This window comes from Manis javanica, chromosome 2 (assembly GCF_040802235.1).
Source record: "Manis javanica isolate MJ-LG chromosome 2, MJ_LKY, whole genome shotgun sequence".
Taxonomy (NCBI): domain Eukaryota; kingdom Metazoa; phylum Chordata; class Mammalia; order Pholidota; family Manidae; genus Manis; species Manis javanica.
This window is the reverse complement of record NC_133157.1, coordinates 214,679,535-214,702,785: the sequence shown is the minus strand read 5'-3', so window position 1 is coordinate 214,702,785 and position 23,251 is coordinate 214,679,535.

The following is a 23,251-nucleotide window of genomic DNA, read 5'->3' as shown; positions in this document are numbered from 1 at the left end:
TATTGCAAGTTCTTCATCTCAGAATGCTTCCTTTTTATCACATTGTTGTAAAAAGTATTCACATAGGTATGATGATGAAGAGTGAATTTAATTTCTTAGTAGTATTCCATTTGGAATATTAAGGGAGAAAAAAAAGCCAGAGAAGCCAAAAACATAACGTCTTATTACATAAACTTCTCCCATTTGCTGGTTCACAAAGAAAGCAGGTCAAATGTCTGGTGAGAAATATGCAAAAGCATACTTAGGAGGGCGTTAACTTGCTGCCAAAATTTCCTAAGATTTCCCAAAGCAAGATTTCCCAAAAATGGGCAACGAGGAATATGTCTGAGAGGGATGCTGAGGGCCTGGGAACATTTGGTTGTGGACTAACATGATCTGAGGACCAGTGTCCTACTAAATTCAAAAGCTGTAGAAGCCACCCATTGGTGATGGGGGCTTAGGTTATCTTTAGGTCTGATTTGTTTAATTCATAAAATTTTATTGAGTGCCTACTTTGTGCCACATATTAATTCTAGGCTCTGGAAATGTGACATTACACATGACAAGGATTGCACCTCATAGATTCTAGTGATGGGGCAATAACCTCTGCTGAGCACAGGGCTTGTATATGACTTCTAAGACAGTTTTCTAATGAGTCTGTGAAACACTGCAGCATGTTGCAACCATGGCTGGTCAGCCTTTCTTTCCTTCGTCCTTAATTTAGCAAAGGGCTAACAAAGCACTAGTACTCCGAAGTTCTGCTTGTTTAAATCCTGCATTGTGACTTGTATATATCTGACCCTGCTACTCTTATGTTAAGATCCTTCCATTACCACCTCTACGCCTTGATGTACCAGGCTCTGTAGGACCTGTCCTTTGATTACATTTGCAGTGCCTCTTAACATGCTCCTGACACATTATAGTATTCTTTCAGTTATTTCAATTTGCTGAATTCGTTCACGTCTCAAGATCTTTGCCCTTGTTCTCTCTACCTATAATGCTCTTTCTGCCACTCTACCCCTTGGTAGCTTCTACTCATCCTTTCAGATAAGCTTACATGTCCCTTCTTCATAGCTGTCCTCTCTGACTCAACCTAAAATGACAGCCCTTTCCTCCAATTAAATATTTTCTTTTGGCATCCCCCATTTTCTTCTTCACTATGACCCAGCTATGGGCAACAGGCTTGAATTGGGTGCTTTCCATGGAACTCTGGCTTCTGGCCTATTATGAAAAATTCCATATTAAGGAAAATTCAGCTTTAGATCATCATCATGAACTCTACCATCAGCACTGTCCTCAATATAATGACTAAAGCTAACATTACCAGCTTTCTCTCCATGCTAGAAACTGGGGCACACATTTTAAATGGATTGCTTCATTTATCCCCATAGCAATCCTATAATGTAGGTATTATCATTATCCCACTTTAAAGATAGGAAAACCGAGGCTCAGAGAATTTCCTTAAGTCATTCAATGCCCAGAAGCAAGGAATGCAGCAAGCATTTGAAATCAAAGAGTGTGATGCCAGCATCTATGCCCTTATGACCGACTCTATTTTAAGACAAGTCATGATCGGCAGTCATGATGAGACTCCAGGGTCCAGGTCTAGACTCATGCTTTAATTCCAAACCTTTCTACACTGGGAAACTGGGGCCTTCTGATTTGTGTCCTGCCCTTCTCTGGGCTGGCTCAGTAACTGGAGAAGACTTTGGTGTGCAGGAGACTTCATCTCTGAAAAAGGAGTAGGATTAAAGCAAGGGAAGAAAGGCAGAGACTGACACTGTCAGGAGGCAGTAGGTAAATAGCCCTGACGCTGAGGAAAGCAGTGCTTTCTGAGCATCCCATTCCATCTTACAGTTTTGACCCTTGGGAAATTATTTCTTAGGTAGAACCAAAACGTGTCTTCCCATATTTCATAGCCATTGGCCATGAAACACTAGTTTATTTCTTAGTCCACTTTAAAGCTCTCATTGATGGCGAGATGCCTTTATTATGCCAATAATATTAATGATATTTGGCTATTTCAACTGTTCAAATCCCTTTTCCCTGTATTCATTTATTTGATTCTTCCAGAAACCTTTTTTTACAGGACAGGCATTATCATCAGCAGTTTCTGAATGAGAACACTGAAGACATAAGATGCTTGGTGGTGGCTTGTACATGTTAGAAGAGCTAGCAAGCAGCAGTTAAGGCTAGCTCTCAGTTTGAAATCATCTGCATCCTCCAAAGTGATCCTTTCAAGGCTATTTCACCCTTATCTTATCTCTCTGGTTGATTATTGGTACCTGGTGAGCTATGCCCTGAATCTGATGTGATAGAGATTCATGTGGGCTGGAGAGGGCAAGATGCTGCTCATCCACATACCACTTTCTATATATAAAACTGGCCTGGTTAGGCTGACATGGCCAGAGTTATAATTTCTCAGGAAAATGACAGGCTAATGGAAAAAAGGTCATAAATATCATCGCATACAAGGTCTGACATTTACCAAGGACAATTGTTTCATCATAAAAGTCTCAGGCTTTTTGGAGCCTTTCAAGTAAGCCCCCCCACAAGACATCCTGCCTCCTTGCAAGGAGGAGGGAGGGAAGAATAACAAAGTGTGTATGTGTGCATGGGGTTGGGTGAGGGTGGGGTGTGGGAGTGGCAGATGAGAAGAGGAAGACCAAAGGGGACATTCCTGTGGTTTCAGGAGGAACTTGAGCTCCTAATTCTTTGTGACCAGTAGTAGGATTAAGGGTTCAAAAGGGCAGGTCATACAAGGGCATGGGTCAGGCTGGGTCTTGCAGGGATGTGATCCAGGAAATGCGGGCAGGCTGGGCCCCCATGCCTTCCTCAGCAGGCCTCCAATTAGGATTTAATGGTCAAACGTGGAATGCATTAGGAGTTGTGAGCAGAAAGTCCGCGTTCAAAGGAGCCGGATCTTTTTGGCTAAAGTAGAAAAACATTCCTCCATGGTCAGTTTCCTCATGAAACTTGCTAATTCTGGGGGCCTTGCTGGCAGTAGTGCCTTTGCAGAGATCACAGGCTAGTGGCCCAGGCAACCCCCCTCCCTGTTTTCCTTGAAGATGGCACAAAGAAGAATCAGCATATGCATTGGCTTTATTCGGTATTTGGCACAATGTGAGGAGTAGAAAGAATCGTCTAACCCAGATCCTTTGTGTTTGTGGATCTTGTAGATGTGCATCCAATTGAGGACGCATGGCTGGAAAATGGATACGCATCACCAGACATGGATAGATATAAGATAGAGCTAAAATATATGCATACCTCTGTATATATATGCATTCTGTATCTATCTATCTATCTATTATGTACCTATTTATTTATTTATATTTCCTTCTTAAAGATTTTCCTTACACCTTGCCTTGTCACAGAGGGGAATTCAAGCAACTGCCAAGGGTATATTGTGCATGTGACTATGTATGTGTGTTAAAGAGAGAAATGTGTAATATGCAAATGTATATATGCCTATCTGTGAATCTGTGTATACTTACACCTCTGAGTGTGACTGAATGTGTGGATCAGGTAAAATATGCTAGCACCGTGAAAATGCTTCTGGGAGGATAGCACAGTGATTAAAAGATGAGTTCTGTGCCTGAGGACGTGCAGTTGCATATTTTGAAAGTGTGTGTATATGCCCATGACTGTCTCTGTGATGACATCTTCTGCTCTGTGTGAACATGAGCGATTCATCACATGTACATGTATATGTCATATTTACACAAAGTGGATGTACACAGGTATGTATGGCACTTCATAGCCTGTATATTTGTGTGAAAGCATTCAAGAATACCTATGAATCCAACATAAAGTTGGGTGTGCATATTATGAGTATGTCTAATGAATGAATGTATATAAGTCATGGCTGTGTGACTACACGAATATTTGCTTGTATCTCTGGCAGGGCCTGAAGAAAGGGTGAGATTGTGGAAAATATATCCAGTTTGAGGAACGTGAGGCTATGTGTGAGTCTGTGCAGTTAAGTTAAAGAATGTGCCTTTGTCCATGTTGTGGTTTCCCCACTTACAACATGTGAGGATGAGTATCTTAAACTTCAGCTTAGAAGTGAAGCAGCTCCTATTCTGGTCTGGCCCAGCTTTTCTGTTTGAGTTTGAGCATGTGACACAAGGAAATATGCTCCATTTCCTTTTAACAGTACTATATGGTGTTTACACACACATCCACACACACTCTAACTCTTTGGTGTAAATCAAGTGAGCAGATGAATTTTATCTTGAGTGTTTTAATGCTATCATATCAGCCCTGAATTTAGGGTGACCTCAGTACTAATTTAAGCATTGAAAGTTCCACATCCTGGGAAACCTCCCAATCTTGTACAAAGCAGGTCAGTTGGTTCCCTCACCTGCATTATTTCATCACAGATTGCAGAACAGGGAAACTGAGTCTGAACCATGCCCAGGGAAGTAGAGCAGAGCTATTACTGTGTTTCTCTTCATGGAGGAAAAAAATATCATCCTGCATTCTTCCAGATACCTGTATTTTCATGAGTGAAGTTACTTGCCTCTTAAGCACAGCACAGAGCTTAAGAGCATGGAAATTTGCAGCTGCCTGGATCTATTCTGGGACTGAACTGTGCCCCTTAGAAGTCATGTGACCATGGCTAATTTCCTTAGGCTTCCTGAGCCCTCGCTTCCTCATCTGTAAAGTGAATATAATAACTCCTTCACAAGATTATTTTATGGATTAAATGAAAGCATAGAGCTGCAAGGCACTCAAGTTACTGCCCATATGGTATAAATTCAGTAAATGGTGCACATCATTATTAGTCACTCATTCTTACAATATATTTATTGAGCAATAATGACTATCAAGTGTCAGCTAGAGGCTGAAAAGATAAATATTCACAAACATGGTCTCTTCCCTAAGGAGTCTTCAATTTATCGAAGTTTGCTAGTAAAAATTAGTAAAAACAGCTTTTTTCTTGGTAATCGTGATCAGGTGAAAAGTTAAGGAATATATTTTGTAATATATATCTTTCTAATATAGACGTATGTAAATATATATGGTATAAATACATTATAATATATGCAATATATATTATATTATTTATGCAATATATATACATATGTAATGTTATATATAGTGCATATACCTATATATATTACATATATGAAACAATGGATCATAGTTATACACTCCCAGCAATTTTTTTTTTTTGGTCTCATTAATCTACAATTACAGGAGGAACATTATGTTTACTAGGCTTCCCCCTTCACTAAGTCCCCCCCACATACCCCTTCACAGTCACTGTCCATCAGCGTAGTAAGATGCTGTAGAATCACTACTTGTCTTCTCTGTGTTGCACAGCCCTCCCTGTGCCTCCTCCCACATTATACATGCTAATTGTAATGCCCCCTTTCTTTCCCCCCGTCCCTTATCCCTCCCTTCCCACCCCTCCTGCCCAGTCCCTTTCCCTTTGGTAACTGTTAGTCCATCCTTGGGTTCTGTGATTACTCCCAGCAATTTTAACAAGTCATCATCTTCCCAAAGCAGCCACTGTTCTTTGCAATCTCTCTGTGGGCCTGGTGGTGGGCTACATGCCAGCGGACACTACACAGAGCAAAGCAGCCCTTCCATGGAAAGACTGCTTCAGAAGATTGAGGCAGGACAGATGGCCACAGATTGTTCTGGAACATAAACTGAAGTGTCACACATGCAAGGCAAGGAGGAAGAGAAATCGAAGGGTGGAAGGATGGGGGGATTGGGTTGCAGCCAGGGCAGTCAGAGCAGTACCTAATTCAAGAGGTATGAAGCCAGACCACATGTGTGATTCAGCAGCTCAGTGCCCTGCATCTAGTGCCTTGATCTGTGCTAGGCCTGGAGAAAAGACAAAGCGTGGTCTCTACTGCAAAGGTGGCCCCGGTGGCTTTGGAGACATAGAAGTTCACACAAATAATTATAATCTGAGGCGATGTACATTCTAATTAAAGTAAAGGAAGTGGAACGAACTAACCTCTTGGGAGCTGTAAAGGCTTGTCAGAGGAAGAAAAGCAACAACTTGAATTTGCCTGGTAGGATGAATTCACTAGGCAGAAAATAGGTGGCTGGGGAAGATGGGGTGTGGTTCTGTAGTACACATTCCAGAGAGTGGGAAAGATAGGGACATGAACAAGGATTTGGAATGAGGACATATTCTAGGAGACAGGAGGAACCTCACAGTGGCCAGAATATAAAATTCAGGCTATCTAAAGCCCCTTTCCAGATGGGACATGTGCATAGCAGCCCGTGGGCTCTAGGTAAATGCTGGCTTAGGGAATGTAGGAGTGATGCTAGAATGGGCAAGTTATGAATGGCAGCAGTGGTCCTACTTATGAGTTCTCACTTTATTCTGGAATAATTTTAAGGAGAAAAATGATATGATCGAAATATGTATTTTAGAAGGGTTGCTCTGGCCTCAGCAGGGCATTGCTGCTTGTCAGAGGGAGGAGGCCCCAAACCTGAGGAAGAGAGACTTCTTAGAGGTCTGAAGCAGCCCTGACACCCTGCCTGGAGGCCTGAATGGCACAGTGGCAGGAACTGTGGAGAAGGGGCGCCTCATCAGCATTTCTCTGCAGAAATAGAATGTTCCAGCTGACCATTCCTCTGATCGCTCATGTATGAATATTACTCTTATTGCTCCAACTAAGAGCACAATGTGAGATCTTTGAAGGAACAATCAGGCTTCTGAGCACATTCATTCATTCACAGGATCACAGTAGCAGGGTGCCCTAGGGTTATAGAGGAAAAATAAACAGAACAAAGCATTGGGTTCTACTGTAGCATATCTGGATTCTGTTCCCAGTCCCCAGGCCTTCCACGCAGTAGCAGCCTGACTTCAGCAAAGTCCCTTATCCTAGTTTCCGGTTGCATAAAATGGGAACAGTGTTATCAATATCATGGAGTTGTGGGGATTTGCTGAAGAGAATCTGTGTGAGTCTCTTTCCCATCTTCCAGTAAGCCTGCAAACACCAGGTATTAATTATGCAGACACTTGCCAGGGGTTCAATAGTTTCCAAGTGAAAAATAAAAGGCTGCCTTGATTTTCAGATTGTGAGCTGGATGGAGAGGTTTTCTCTCCAAACCTTTATCCTTAGGACTCCTGAAATCTCTCCTCATCTTCCACAGGAGAGTGCTAAAGAATGCTCCCCCCAAGCATATTACGAGAAGGAGAATTAGGTCAGAAGACTCACGGGCTGAGTTCTAGACAAGAGTGCTCACATGGTTCATTTTGGAGGGAAGCCCTTTCTGGAGGGGCCTCTCTGGGCACCCTTAAGAGGACAGCCTGGGTGCACACAGCCTACAAAACACTCCAGGCCAAAGCCTCCCTGTTTATTGCTCTTCCCCTGTGTGTGACCCTACATCCTTTACACATGCTTTATTTCAATTAACATTTCACAATCCCTCTGTCTCCGTTTTTCTCAGTCTATCCAAGCATTGACTTTTTCTCATCCCAGTAGCCCAGGCAACTGTAGAGGCCCCATTGCAGTCAACAGACATATGTCCTTGATTAACAAGAAAGACAAATGGTGGCAAGGGCTGTGGACAGTTTAGACCTATCAAGCATCGTAAACTCTGTTGGAAATAGAAAAGCTATATCCAGAGTTCTGAGTTTTGGTTTAATCATGAGTAGATGGTGCAGAGTCATGACAGGACGCAACCAGCTCATTCTCATTGAAGGGGATGGAGGGCTAGAGATTCTGGGTCACAGAAATGTATTGTTTGGGCAGATTGTCAAATCATCCAGTACAACTGCTCGTCAAGTGTCTTCTTTCAACACACACTTGCAGAAAACTTCCTGTTTATTCCAGATACTTTACTAAGTGCTGGGCTCATAATAATGAACCCTTGTCTTCAGCCCCTAGGAAGAGGGATAGATGAATTCATTAATTTCTTCCTTCATTTATTCATTCAATTAATATTCATTTGACACTATGTAACAGGCATCATGCTAGATTATAAAGATAAAATGTGGCCCCTCTGTACTCACAAAGCTAACAGTCAAATAGGGGAAACATTTTGGAATATGAACACAAAAATATACCTCTAAAATGGCAAACTACGGTAAATCTGTGAAGGAAACAGAGACCCTCATCTAGTCTTGAGGATCAGGAAAAGTCTTTCTTAAGGAAGTTAACATATGTGCTGAGATATGAGGAATGAATGAAAGGCAACTAGCCAAGAGATTGAGTATCAGGAAAGGTGTGCCAGGCAGAAGGAACATACTTAGTAAGTTTTCTAGCATCAGGAGGGAAAAAAAGGAGGCCAGTGTGGTTGGAGTCCAGGGAGTAAGAAGATTAGATTGAGATAAGCCTGGAAAAGGCTCAGTAGCCATACCAAGAATTTTGTTAGTTATCTCAAGAACAAGGCAAACCATTTAAGGGTGGAACTAAGGAGGTATGAGATCCTATTTACAATCTGGGATGATAACTCGGTCTATAGGGTAGAGAGCAGAACAGAGGGAACAAAGGTACGAAGGTTTTGACATGGTTCAAGCTAGAGGAGGCAATGGTTGGACTAGGGCAGAGACCACAGATATGGACAGAAGTGACCCAGCGGGAAAGACTGAACGCAAACATAAAATAGTAGGTGCTGCACTAAAGCTGAGCACTACATTCGTAAAGTGCACCAAGGGGTGTTACAGGGGAGGAAAACAGAGCCCATAAAGTGCCTATGATCACCCATCCAGTGGGTGGTAAATATCATGTTTTCATCTGCTTCTCCTGTTCAGCTGTCTCCCAGGCCTCTAGGAGATTTAACCACAGCTCTGCTGTTCCCTGCCCTGCCAGCCCTAGCCCTTCCAGAACTGCTTCCTGTCTTCTTCAGCCACAATGAGCCACATTTTCTCAAGGCCCTTGAGTGACACTTAGAGCTCTGACCTGCAGAATCTAACAGACATCTTTGTTTCAGCCCCTGGGGTCATCCGGACCTCGGGCACTGTCTTGTGAAAAGAAAGAGAATCAGTTCAGTCATGGGATCACCTCACGTGAGGACTGAGGGGTTGAAAGAAACCTTTCTGATCACACACTAAAAGCAGCAGATGAGGAGCAAATCTCAAGCATCTCCCTGCGCATTATGCACTGAAACCTCACTCAACCATTACTCAAAATGCACCATCACTGCCAGCCACCAGGAAGTGCGCTTCGGGCATACATTTTCATTGACTCTTACTAAGCTTCTGTGTGGTGTAGGTATTACATGACTCCCTTTTTTCAGAAGGGGACAAAGTAAGTATTGCTCTCTCTTCTGTTAGATCGTACAGTCCTTGAAGAAAGTATGTGATCCACATGTTCATCCCAGAGAAATAATATCTGTAGCACAAAATAGGTGCCCAACTTGTAGTTTTGAATAAATGAATGAGAATAGGCCAACTAACTAAACTGCACGAGACCACAGAGCTTTTATGTAAGAGTAGGAAGGGTCATGCTAGGGTTTATACCCAGGTCTGTTTGACCTCAAACCCCACACTTCTTCCATTATATTACACTGTCTTTCATCTGGAAGCTGGAATATCCAGTCCCACCCCTCCTCGGTTTACTAAGATGAAATTGAGACTTAGACAAGAAGTGACTTATTCAAGCAGTCCTAGGACGTTAATACCAGATCCACCCTGAAAAGCCCAGTCTCCTTACCCTGGTCGCTTTGTCCTTCCACCCACCCTAGCAAAGGTGGTGAGGCTGGGTCATGCAAGGACCAAGAGCAAACACCCCAAAGTTGGACCGACTCATCCTACAATCCAAGCAACTCCCTTTTGAAGTCTGTGATCTTGGGCAAGATGTCTTTTAAAACTCATGTTTCTAATCGCCACAGTGAGGTTCACTAATAAGACTTTATATCAAATAAATTTGTTGTGAAGATTTTATGAGATAATCCACCTAAAGGGTTTGGCACAATGCCTCTTCTATAGAAAGCACTCAGAAAGTTAGCAGTCTTTTGTTTACAGTTGAAATGGCATAATCACTTTCCTAAGCCTCAGTTTTCCCATAGGCAAAATGGAGATAACAATAATACCTACCTCACAATTGTTATTCTGAAGATTATATGACATCATAGTGCTTTAAATGGTACCTGGCAAATAGTAAGCATCAAATAAATGTATGCTATCATTATTACTAATACTATTATTATTATCATTCTATTTCTCTTGGCAGTTCAGCAGTGGACACCTTAGACTGAGTGAGAGATTCACTGAGTGACCCATACTGGAGACCTTTCTTTCTGTTCAGGTGGGAGTGCCGAGGAGGGATGGGGCCCCGTCAGCCTCTCTGGACACCAGGCCGGCTAAGTACACATCCTCCTCTGGGAGGAGCAGGAGAAGGCGGATTCTGACAGTCCTGAGATCAGATGGGGTAGGTCCTGGCTTATAACCCTTGGTATCTTTGACATTTTGCTTACTAAGGGTTTTTCTCTCCTTATATTTTCCCCCTATCACAGTGATTTAATCTCTTTTTGAAAATGGTAGCCTACTCAGCAGTGTCCAAGGCCTTGTTTCAACCCTGTGACTGGAGATTTATGAAGGGTAAAGAAAAGCCTTGAGGGTCCTCTGACAGCTATCTTAGCATAATAATCATAATACTTGCTCTTTCTGGAATGCCCTGTGGATATGGGGCTTTTACTTGTTTGATATTTAATTTTATGTGTCAACTTGAGTAGGCCTTGGGGTTTCCAGATATTTGGTGAAACATTAGTCCAGGTATTTCTGTGTGGGTGTTTTTGGGTAACTTTGGATATGGGTGGACCTCATCTGATCAACTAAAGATGTGAATAAAACAAAAGGGCTGACTCTCCCCAGTTGGGAGGATTCTCCCTGCCTGACTGTCTGTACCAGGATGTTGGCTTTTTACTGTCTTTGGACTCAGACTGAGACACTGGCTGTTCCCGGGTCCCGAGCCTGCTGACCTTCCACAAGGAACTCACCACCGGGCAATCCTGGATCTTCAGGCTCTCAATTCACCCTGCGGATTCTGGGACGTGCCAGACTTTATAACTGTCTGAGCCAATTCCTTATAATGTACATATATGCATCCTATTGGTTCTATGGAGAACCAATGACTAAAGCATTTAACATTTTATATCCTTATAACAATTCTGTGAGTTAGGTAGTATTGTTCCCATTGCACAATTGAGAAAATTGAGGCCAAACTGGCTTTTCTTTGGGTACATGAATAATAAATGATAGAATCTTAATCGAGTCCTTAGTCCAACTCTAGTTCTCTGTGATAACTATGATGTACCGCCTCTTAAACAAGGGAAATACTTTTCAAGATTGACAGGATCATAAAAAATAAGGAAACACTGAGAAACTTCCACACACTAGAAGAGAATCGGGAGATATGACAACTAAATGTAATATGATGCCTAGGACTGGATCCTTAAACAGAAAGGTGACATTAAAGGAAAAACTGGTGAAATCCAAAACAGTCTAGAGTAACATATAATGTACCAATGTCATTTTATTCTACTTTTGATAAATGTATCATGGTGAGGTAAGTTATTAATAACTGGAGAAACTAGATAAGAGGTATGTGGAAATCTTTTGTAATATTTTTGCAATTTTTCTATAATTCTAAAACTATTCTTAAAAAGTTTATTTTAGAAAAAGAAGAACATCAATTTGGATTATGAGAATAGTTGTTTAAGTACTGTGTTGAAGGAATTTCATTTGTATGTATCAATATCAATATACAACATATTTACATTTACATTAGTACTATTATACATATAAATAATATATATGTGGTATATATGCATATATACATATGCTTTTTGAAAGATTGCATTATTTAATTTTACAGATTAGGAAATTGAAGCATACATACATATATACTGACATACATAACTAAACTGCCCTGTCTGAGCTGAGATTTTAAAGTATAACTGGGCCACTGTAAAGCTGTGTTCTTTTGTTTCTGATGAGGGCTCATCCTTAGCAATAATGTTCTTTAAAATGGAGAGACTGTGTGTCTCTCTCTGTATCAACCCATTTCTCAAGGTCTAGTTCAGAGTTCTCAATTTCCATGAAGCTTTTCCAAAATTACTTAATTTAACACTGGACTTCCCTGTGAATTTTCTGGGTTGCCTCTGTTATGTTCAGGGGAATCCAGTTATTAGTGCGTCTCTTGCAAGTGTCAAATCAAAGGAAATGAATTAGATATAAGTCCAAAATACCATCTTGGGGGGGGTGGTGGTCATTGTCTCTGAGCAAATGAGCACCCAAATCATGAGCTCCAGAATTACCCAGACTCAGTGTACCTCCCTCTCATAGGCAGTAGGTAAAAGCTGTAGAGTGGAGGTCAGAATGTAATGCAGGCTCTCTATGGGCAAGTCTCATCCCCAAAAGAGGAAGGCTAACAAGCCGCAGCACCCTTACCTTTCCTTTTTTCTTTCAGGCTTACCAGTCAGCTATAACAGGAGGGCCAGAGTGTTATATCAACTGGTCTACCCTTGAGTGGAAGGCAATGGGGAGAAGCATCTTTCCCCAAAAGTTTCAAATGAATATTTTGAACATTCTTTAAATATCATGTCTTCACTTTAGTATTAATCATGTGTACACAAATTACCTCCCAACATAGATCATGAGCTACTAGAAGGCAAATATTATTAATTGAGCCAATGTACTCAGCTTGGTACCCAACTGGCAGACACCATTATCTATCGGAAAACACAAGGTCCTGGAGTCAGACTTAAGGATTTGAATCTGATCTTTTCTGTTTACTAATGTGTGATTTTGATGAATCTCTCCGAACTTTAGTTTTCACACCTGTGGAATAGAGTTCTCTATTTTCTGAGCTGCTTTGACATATAAAATGTCGGGAATATAATAAGTGTTAATGTTAGTTTCCTTTTACTCTTTCACATCCTTTTCAATAAATATTTCCACCTTAGGAAGTCTAATTTTAAATAAATAAGCTTTGAATTCCTCATCTATACAAAAAGCTAATAATAGTTAGTTCTAAGAGTTGTCAAGGCAGTTAAAAAGAGGTATGTATAAAGTGCTTAGCAAAGTGCCTGGCACATCAATAGGGAACAGAGAAAAGTCCTTTTAGTATTAGTGGTTAGATAGGCAGGTTTTTGTATTGTTGCCCTTGTTCTTGTTCTTAGTCTGGAGAGCAAGGGGGAACAGCCATCTGCCTAGAGGATCCTAATGTCCACAGTCCTTGGAATTCAGTTAATCCAAAGGAACTGTGAATAATTTCGCCTGTAAAGTACCGAATACGTGTCCCTCTAATCAGATCGCTTTCTTAATGTCCTAGTGGGCAGACTATCCAGGATCATTAATGTCTGTGATATATTTTCCATTCATGAGCAGAGGTCAAATATGAGTGCATTTTAAACAAACCCAATCAACAAAATAAATCATATCCATTCTAGAAATGTTCAAGCCAGTATCCTGTTAAGAAACAGCACGTCTTGCCTTGTATAGTCAGAACATAGAAGTTTGGGCAGCTGTCTCCTCAGAGAAAGAGGATTGTTCATTTAAGTTCAGAACTAGCAGTGAAATGTTCTCTTACCAAAACATGGAGCAAAAAAGTCACCTCAACCTTTGGAGGAACAGAAATACAAATGCAGACCCTTAATTTTATACTTTTTTGAGATAAGGGAAGCCCATGTATAAAAATGTGTTCCTTGAAGAAGAAGTCACTAAAAGAGAAGAGTTTTTCATGAGAGAGTTTAGACTGATAATGGCCTTTCCAAACACCCTGTAGCAAAAGCTGGCAGTCCTTGTACAACAGCAGTTCTTTAAAAGATCAAGGTGATTTCTACTGAAAATGACTGTCTTCCTTTTTGAATCCCACGAAGAAAATTTATATCAATTAATGATGTGAAAGCCAGCATGGGAGACAAAGCTTAAGTACCTGGACCATCCCGGTGGTTTGAGGAAAAGATGTATTAGGCTCTTTGAAGTAAGTATTCCCCAGAAAATATTGGCTATGAAATTATTCCACTGGGCATGGCCAACTAACATCAATATTGATAATACAGGTTCAAACTCCTAATCACAATTCAAAACCCAAATGACTGTGGAAACAAAGTATATTTGTCATTTGATGCAGACATATTTGATAACTAAATCTGACGTGAATTAACTTGAAGCTACTTACAATGTTTCTTACTTTCATTTAGAGTGAATCGTCATGTATTTAGCTGCAGAAAAGTTAATTTATTTGGTTTACAGAGAGCTGTTCAGATCTCCCTGGAGTTGTTAACACATATATACACACACACCAACAGACACACAACATTTGAACTGTAACTACCTTCCTAAAATTCAGAATCTCTGAATTCAAAATAAATCTGGACCTACGGGCTTCAGAAAAGGAATTGTGGTTCTAACACAACATCTGTTCATCTATGTTCATATGGTATGTGTACAAGAAATGGCTGTTATTTTCTTACTGTATGCATTATCTTGTTTAATACTGACAGCCAGACATTTGCAGTAATTATTTAATCCCACTTGCAGATATAGAAATTGAGGCTTAGAGCTAATAAATTACTTATTCTAAAAAGAGATTTTTAGTTCAAATGCTATGTTCTTTACCTGTACCTCCTAAATTGCATGAATGCCACTTGGAGGCATTATATGAAACTCAACTTAAGAAATAACTTTCTTCCCTTGACCTGGTCATACCTCTATTGGTTTTTAATCTACTAGTAGTGGATTGTTTAAACTAAAGGTGGAGTCTGGGGCCTAGACCTAGGCAGTGGTGTGATGGGAAACTGTCTGTCTGGGAGCCAGGGGTGGTGGGAAGACCCTGATTTGTAGTATTTGCCAATATCTGAGGTGTAAATGCTCCTGTTCTGGACTATTTAAAGCTACAAGATGCTAAAAGTGGCTCACAAAAGTCCTTCTATTTAACAGTTGTCTCTAACAAGCTCATTCCAGCTCACTGCTGAAACTGGAGTATTGTTCAAAAGTCTATGGTGATTTATAGGTAAGACCCTTCTCTCTGAAAGCATCTATAGTACCCAAGGAAACTTGTTTCCTGAAAATTCCTGTGGGGAATAAAGTCTGTTCTACCACTCAAGGAGCATTAACTAGGGATCTACTCTATCTTAGATACTGGGAAAAACATGTATTATCCAAATAGAACCCTCTAGAAATCCACAACTATCTAAGCCTTGTCTGATGGCCAGCACGGAGACTGTCCTGAGTGTTCACGCCCACCTTTAATTTCCCAGTTTGTGTTCTTGGAGGAACTGTATCACTCTGCGTGCACATACAGCATTTCTTTTAAATGTTCCATTAGTTGGAATTTCAGTAAGAATTCATTTTTCTGAATGTGACATTATGACTGAGGAGGGTGGTGCTACTGATATTTATCCCAGGGTAGATAGCCATAAACCAGCATTACCCCAGGAAAATGGCATGTGTTCTTACCCAAGTTTCCGTCACTTTTCCAAAATTAGCACATATTAGCAAGATGTTTTTTCTGTTATTTAGACTTGTTTTTCTCTCCAAAGAGATCGCAAAACTTTCCATCAATTCATCAAGATCTTTCCAGGAAACAGAATAATTTCTGTCCAAATAAGGAATGTGGGAATCTAAACTATAATTTTCAAGCTCCAGGCACACAGTTGATCTCATAATTGAATACTTATTCCTTTCAGAAGTGTCCAGAGATTTTCTGTCTGGGATTGAGTAATTTTATATATCCTATTTACTTTCAACATTTTCTCTGTTCTGTTCGGATACAGAACTACCTGTCTATTTTTTAGTAGTAATTTATTCTATTCAATAATTATGAATACTCTGTGCTAGGCAGCATGCCAGATGCTGAAGATAAAATTTGCCCCAAGTTCTCCAGGTTTTGGTAGTCTGTATATAAAATATAGACTTATCCTGGGGAGTCCTTGAAGAACAGTGTTAACTTGAGGAAAGTTATGTGAGATTGACAGTACATGTCCTTATCTGTAAAGTGGGGATAATAACATTTATGCCATAAGGTTGCTCCAAAAATCAAATGAAGGCAATGTTTTGTAAAGTGCAATATACACATTGAGGTGTACTAGTAGTTATCCTTTGCCTTTCCAAAAGATGATTGCTTTGCAAATGTTTCAGTTTCACTGAGAATCAAGTTCTCGTTTAGCCACATACTTGGAAGTAATCATGAACACGTGATTCACTGAAGGACACTGTTGCCATGGGTCTATAGCCACCAAAGAATAAAGCTAAATTTTATCAATCAGTGTTTCTTATATTTTCAAATATCTATAATTACCTTGAAAGGCAGAAAATATTAGCAAAGCCACATTTAGTGTTAGTTGAATCTGAAAAAAATTAAATGCAGCAGCCAACTTGGTGTCAAGATGAAGCTCTTCTTTATAAGTTATCTTTCCGAACATCTCCTGCTCCTCTCCATCCCTACTCCAGAGACCTTTTAACATGTTTCTCCTCTCAGTACATCATTGAGAACCATATACTGAATAATGCCAAAATACTTAGGTAGTCCCAAGGAATCTCTTTGTGCCTGATTTCCCAAAGTCTATCAACTGAGCCCTTCACTGTTCCATCTTTGAACAATCAATCAGATCAAAAACAATTGATCTGCTGCAAGCATGTCAGCAACATATTGATCCTCCCATTGAGCTCTGCTCAAATACAGTGAGGGTGATGAAAACCATCAATGCATTGAGAAATGAGCAAACGAAGGACCCTCTACAGATCTTTTCCCCCTCTCTTTCTTAATTAGAGCGATTATTTTTAAAATTGATTTTAAGGCTGTTAACACATGAATCTGTATGCACCATGGCATAATGGAAAGAACTGGGTCAAAATTTTCTTTTGGCCACTTGTTGTCTGTGTGAGCATATACATGCCTCTTCATCTCTAGTGATTTTATCTACAAAACGAATCATATTGAGCCTCTCCACGGAGATGTGATCATGTGGGAACCAATGTGAGGCACTAGCTAATAGTAAAGGTTTTGGAGTCAGATGACGGTGATGTGGGTCCCAGCTCTGTAATGTTACTGCTGTGAGATCTTGGGCAATGGACTTTACTTGCTTCTATCTTAGTTTCCTTATGTATGAAATTGTCATGAAAATAGTTACTACTTCATAGGACCTTCGTAAGTGATAGGATAAAATCCCATAAAGCATTTATTTTAGAGCATCATACTTTGAACACACTCAGTAAAACTTAGATTTATTACTTCTGACCTTTGACACTCCTTTCATTTTCTATTTCTTTCCTGCCTTTTCCAGTGTTATCTCTTCTGTTTTGTCTCACACGTGCTGAGTAGCTACACTAGATGAGGCAACTACTGCCCACCTAGACTCCCCCCCAGTTATGCAACTTCCCAGCATTGGCTGGGCGTGCAGTTTCTACATTAGAGACAGAATTTTTGAGTCTTCCTTATAGATACGTCTGGTGGTGTGATTCTTACGCATTTGGATATAAGTGGTGGGAATGACTCCCAGGAAGTATCTGTAAGGGAAAGAGGTGTGTTCTTTTCTGCCCTTTTTCTTCTTCATGATATTTGGTGAATATTCATGGTATTTGATGAATATTTGCCTGGAAATGAGCGATGAGCTTGAATATGAAGTTGAAAGTTTCTATAAATTGGAAAATGGGAGTGGAGAGTGGCAGAGCAGAGAGAGAGGGTTCTGGAACTTGGATGATTCTGGAGTTACCATTGCAGCACAGACCTTTCATCAGAATTTATAGCTGAGAACAAGAAATGTGGTCCTGCTTGATTGAACTCACTGCTAATTCGGTTGAGTAAAAATCATGTGATCATACTCAAATGTATCACTTGGCACCATGGAATCAATAATTTCCAGTGGCTGAGAAAAAGCCCCAGGATAATTAATAGCCAGGATGATAATCTACTTGCATGGGTACAAGACTCTTTTTTGTACTTCTTTCTTTAAGTCCACTAAATGAATAAACAAATGAATGAAAAAGATTAGAAAAATTTAAATGAACTTACTGGTCTCCTGCTCAGTCTCTTTCAAAACAATGTAATTCAACTCTTCCCAGCAGCCTCTGGGAATTGAATGTAAGTCATGTGTGTTTCAGTAATATAGAAGGTTAGGAAAAACTGAGGACTAAGAATCGAGGCACCTAAATTCTGCCCTGCTGCCTTCTTGAATGAATTATGTGACTTCTAGAGTGCAGCTTTTCTGAGCTTCCGTTTATTTCTCTGTACTATGTACATCATAACATCAACACTTACATAGCATGAAAGATTGTTTATAGGATAATAAATATGTAAGTATCTTGAAAATTTAAAACCTAGAACATTCATAAGCCATTTTTATAACTAATTCTACTAATGGTTGATGTTGACTCAGAGGTTCCATGGAAGAGAATCCCCAAGGGGTGTTTTAGAAACTAAAGCCTATTGACGTACAGTTGGCAGTACATCCTACAGGGACTGACAATATGCATTGATGTACTTGGGTCTGCCCTTCACACCTGCCCCCAACCCAATCCCTGTCCTCCATGAGGAGACACAAGCCTGTTATTCATTACAGTCTTCCCATGCCATCAAGAATGCGCTGCTGCTCCAGTCCATTGGAACAGGCGGTTGGTTGGCAAAACCATCAGACACCTGTTGAGGCTGAGTCATCCCTATTCACAGGATGTGCCTCATTGCCTTGGGGGTAGAGCGTTCAGCTAAGGCTGAGAGCCTTGGCCAGTCCAGTCTGGCGCAGCTGATGCTCTCATTCACTGGCAGCTTTTAGGGGAAACCAGAGATCCATGGTCTAATTTCACTTGCTCCTTGTCTTCTCTTTTGACGGGTGTTCACAGCGGAGGGGTCATGCACATTCGTTCAGGCTCAGGAGCCTTACAAGGAATTCTATTGGGCTTGAAGGAAGTCAACTGTTTCATGGAAATTAGAACGAGTGGTGGTGGCACTGATATGATGCCTCTTCCAATCCCTGACACTTTCTTCCAACACACCCCGCTTTGCTAGCAGGCTACTGAAGTCAAGGCCCAGGGTCTTATGTCCATTCCAGAGCTAGCAGTCTTTGTAGATAAAAATTGTTCCTTTAGTCAATAAAGTCTTGATCCTAGCTGGGACTATTGTATTTGTTAAATTAATCCATGTATATTGGAGTTCTTATAGGGACAGTATTGGAGTTTCTGGGACAGTCTTAGTAATTAATTCCTTCTCTCAGTTGCTTCTCCAACATTTCTGTTTAGAAAGAATTTACGAGCTACAGTACACCTGGAAGGGGAGAGAGGGAGTCATTAGAAACTATCTAATGCTCAGACCATCCACCCACTTTATCTTAGGGAATATGCCTCCAGTTACTTGTACTTCTCAATGTTTAATAATGATAACTTGTATATGAAATACAGAAGTTTTACCTTTAGGAAAGATTCTCTACAGATCTTCCTCAGCTTACAGTGGGCTTATGTCCTGATAAACCTATCATAAATTAAAGATATCATAATTCAAAAATACATTTAATACACCTGACCCATCAAAGATCACAGCTTAGCCTCACCTACCTTCAGTGTGCTCAGAACACTTACATTAGCATACATTTAGGCAAAATCATCTAACACAAAACCTATTTCATAGTATAGTGTTGAATATCTCCTGTTAATTTTTAGAACATTGTACTTAAAGTGAAAAATAGAATGGTTTTAAGGATATCGGTTGTTTCTCCTTGTGATAACATGGCTGACCAGAGCCAGTGGCTCACTGTTGCTGCCCAGCATCATGAGAAAACCCTATGGCATATCACTAGCTCAGGAAAAGTTCAAAGTTCAAAATTTGAAGTACGGTTTCTCCTGAATGCATATCACTTTCACACCCAGTGTGAAGTTGAAAAATCTTGAGTCAAACCAACAAACGAGAGGGGCTGTCTATACTGTAAAATTTTGGATCCTTGGTGTCTACAAAAGCACAGACCTACATGGCAAAAAGGAATGTGTATTCCAACTGTATCCCTCTATCTCCAAGCCATACTTGCAGCCAAGCCATCTAAGAACTACAGTTAATTGCATTTTCAGATTTGTGTTAAAATGCAGTTTGTGATATTGCACCCTAGAAGAATAAAAGCCACTATCCCACAATAACTTTTTAGTTAACAAGTTCTTCCTAAGAGCTAATACAGTCTCTTAAGTTAGCATTGCATGGCCTCTGTAAACAAACTTCCCAGGTTAAGTTCAGAGTCTGTTTGTTGTTAGCTGTGTGACCTTAGGCAAATTCCTTAACTTCTCTGTGCAAAATGAAGATGATAATGCTAGTATCCATGCCACAGGGTTGTTGTAAAGGATAAAAGGACTACTGTGCATAAAGCACTTAAGATAGTGCCCAGAGCATAGTAAACACCAGCAATAAACATTCTTCTCCTGTTAACTGACTCAGTGGCTTTGACCTTTCTGGTGACAAGCAAAGATTTGGTCACCTTCACTCATAGTTCACATAAGATTCTAAACAACTTGACTAAATCTCTTCTGGTATTTGTTTTCTACTAGGTGCGATATTGTGATATATAAGGAATATATATTTGGTCTTTAAGAAAACCGAAATGTATTCTCAGATATATTTGGTGTTTGCCCATAGTTCCTAGGTCAGAGCTTCTAACTGTCCTAGGAATTTTCTGTGATAAGAGTGAATAAAAAATGTCTTCTGTTATGTCAGTGAGGCAACTTTTGGAAGGCCCTTAGGTAACTCAACTGGGGGACTTGCTGCCTGGAGAACCATCCCTGAGAATAGAGAATTGGAACTTTGGGTCTGGAGATTGAGTTCAATTGTCCATGCCAGTGATGTAATCAACATGCTTGTGTAACAAAGCTACCTAGAGCCCTCAAAGGACAGGGTTCAGAGAGCTTCCAGGATGGAGAAAGAGGAGATGTGGAGAGGAGATGAGGAGATGACATGGAAGCTCCAAGCCCTGTCCATCCATCTCTTCCATCTGGCTGTTACTGAGTTATATCCTTTTATAATAACTGGTAATTTCATGGATAAATAGGTACCTGAGTTATATGAAACACTAGCAAATTAGTGAAACCTGAGGAGGCGGTCTTGGGAACTTCTGATTTATAGCCAGTTGGTCAGAAGTACAAGTAACAACCTGGGCTTGTGACTGGAGTCTGAAGTGGGGAGGAGGGGAGTCTCATAGGACTGAACTTTTAACTTATGGAATCTGATGATGTCTCTGGGTAGTGTGAGAATTGAGGTGAATTCTAGGACACCCAGTTAGTTTCCTGAGATTTACTTGGTGTTGGTGTGCACACCTCCCCACACCTTGAAATTGGGTCCAGAACACCAGAAGAACAGGATATTTCACTGTGATGCTAACAATAGCACTGGAGTAGCAGTTGTGATTGCATACTTAATGGGAAAGAATGCCTTTTATAATTTTTCGGCGCATTTGTAATTACTTTGAGTAGGGTGGCTGACAGCACTACAAATGTGCCCTGAATTACCTCTCTACACTCTTCGGTCCTCACCTCTCTCCTTATACCCTGCACATGTCAGTTGTCCCTGGAAAAGTGTTTCCAGATCATGGGAATTCCCCAAAGAAGTTGTACTGAACTGAATTGAAATGGTGAAATAATGAAGATATAAGCCCAATCACTGATGTTCCCTCTATTTTTAATAGAAGAAAATCTCTGAATCTTTACTAAGCTCTCCCTTTAATTTGAAGGCTTTTTTATCTTTAAAATAAGACATGTTTGGCAGTGAGAAAGATGTTTCTTATGTGTTCTGTCTTATTACCATGTATCTGCAATCTTTTGCAGTTTTAATTATTTATGCATACAAGAAACAATGAACATTTATAATGTGCCAGGCTTTATGTGTACTAATTTGGAGGAAAAAAAAGAGATTTATCTCTCCTTAAGGATTTCAAAATCTAATGGGAGAAACAGATACATGAAGAAGAGAGAGAGAATTTTAATGTAGAAAATTATGCGTTATGACAGATAAACATAGGGAATTTATAGAGAGAGTGTACAGGTTCAGGGGAGGAGTAACTAACCCAATTTTGGGTTGAAGGAGGATTGGGGTGCTTTAGAAGACACAAGTCTTCTCTGTAGAGCTGACATGAGCTGAATGCTCAAGGATATGTGTCGTCCACACCAACAGAGGTAACACTTCAGTAAGGTAAGTTATGTGTGAGAAGACAGAGCAGCAGTAGCTGAGGATTGCCCACTGTATTTCCCTTTACTAAAAGAAAAAATAGTCTCTCATTATCTACTGTGGAGAAGTTACATTCTGAAAATTCATATAGTTCGAATGCCTAGATTAACAGCTGAACCATGATGAGTCCCAGAGAAAGAAACTGATTTGTCTGTTGGAAAGGCCCCACTTGTGCCCTGACCCAGTCTCCTAAGTAGAAGCCATTTAACGTCCTTCAGCAGAGGCCATCTAGCAAGATAATCTGGTTTCACTTCTTCTAGGAATAATTTCAGGACCCAACATGGAAGCCTGGAAGCTCTGCAATGGGTGGGTTTGGCTGACGGTCCTGTGCAGTCAGGTCATTGAGCTTTTGTAACTGGACTCGTACCTTAAACCCACAACCATGCCTCATACTCAATTATAATGCAGCTTTCCTTCATCTAATCATTTATTCCACAAATACTTAGTTTCACCTACTATGTGCTAGCTGCTGTACTAGGCATGACTGGTGCAGTGATGACTCAGTTTTGTTCATTGCCATTTAGGAAATCCTTCTCTCCTTTTTTTCCCTGAGCCTGATACCCTCTCTTAGTTTTCTAGGCAGTTTCTCTGCAGTTGGGACTTTTGAAGGCTCTACTGAGACCTTCATAAGGTTTCAAATGTTACTCTAGTATTATGGTTCCGATGGCAAGATCTCCACTATCTTCTGCCCAAGTTCTAACGTTGAATTTCACCCAATTGCTGATCCTCTCTCTGCATTTCTAGCAATCTCATGGATGAATCAAATACCTTATCCCCAGTCAGAAGCATTGAAGATTGAAGTTAATCTTTCCCTCTGTTGCTCTCATTTTTAAAGTGTCATAATTTTATTCATGAAATAGTTGGGGTTTTAAAAAGATGTCCCCATTCTGATTCCTACCTTTCGAATCATCAGATGTTCTCAATCTGGATTTCTTCTTTTTGTAATTATCCCAGAGGACCTTCCTAGCTTCCAAGTCATGGTCTTCTCCAGGTTATCCAATCCTACCACAGACCAGTACCTGGTTTTAGGATTGAAGATCATTGGGTGAGTTAATGGAGATTTGGGATTGTTATTTCATTTAACATCTATTTACTAAACATTTAGTTTGTGGCAAGCAAACATTTGTTACATAGCATTGAAAAGTTATTTACTCTTTTTG